General features: G+C 42.9%; 1 protein-coding gene across 1 annotated transcript in view; it reads left to right on the forward strand.

Moving 5' to 3' along the window:
• The window catches only part of CSUI_002901 (uncharacterized protein), a 9,166-nt gene that overhangs the window by 2,899 nt on the left and 6,041 nt on the right, over window positions 1-226 (forward strand). The gene's annotated exons all lie outside the window — the stretch shown is intronic.

A 226-nucleotide genomic window follows, 5' to 3' on the forward strand; every position in this document is an offset into this window, starting at 1 on the left:
ACAGAGGAGAAGAGGAAGAAGAATTCTCTCTTTTCTTCTCCACCTCTAAAAGAAGAAAGAAGAAGCGAGAACTCTCATCGAAGTGTAAGCAAAGATCTCTATGATGTACGTCTTTTGTATTTCCTCTTCTCTTCTTCTTTAGAGCGAAGGTTTTTAAGAGACATGCAGTCGGTTGCATCTGTCTTACTCAGTAGAGAAGGAGAAAGGAAATCCCTGCCCCCCCCCC

The sequence above is a fragment of the Cystoisospora suis genome (genome assembly GCF_002600585.1).
Source record: "Cystoisospora suis strain Wien I chromosome Unknown contig_1233, whole genome shotgun sequence".
NCBI lineage: Eukaryota > Apicomplexa > Conoidasida > Eucoccidiorida > Sarcocystidae > Cystoisospora > Cystoisospora suis.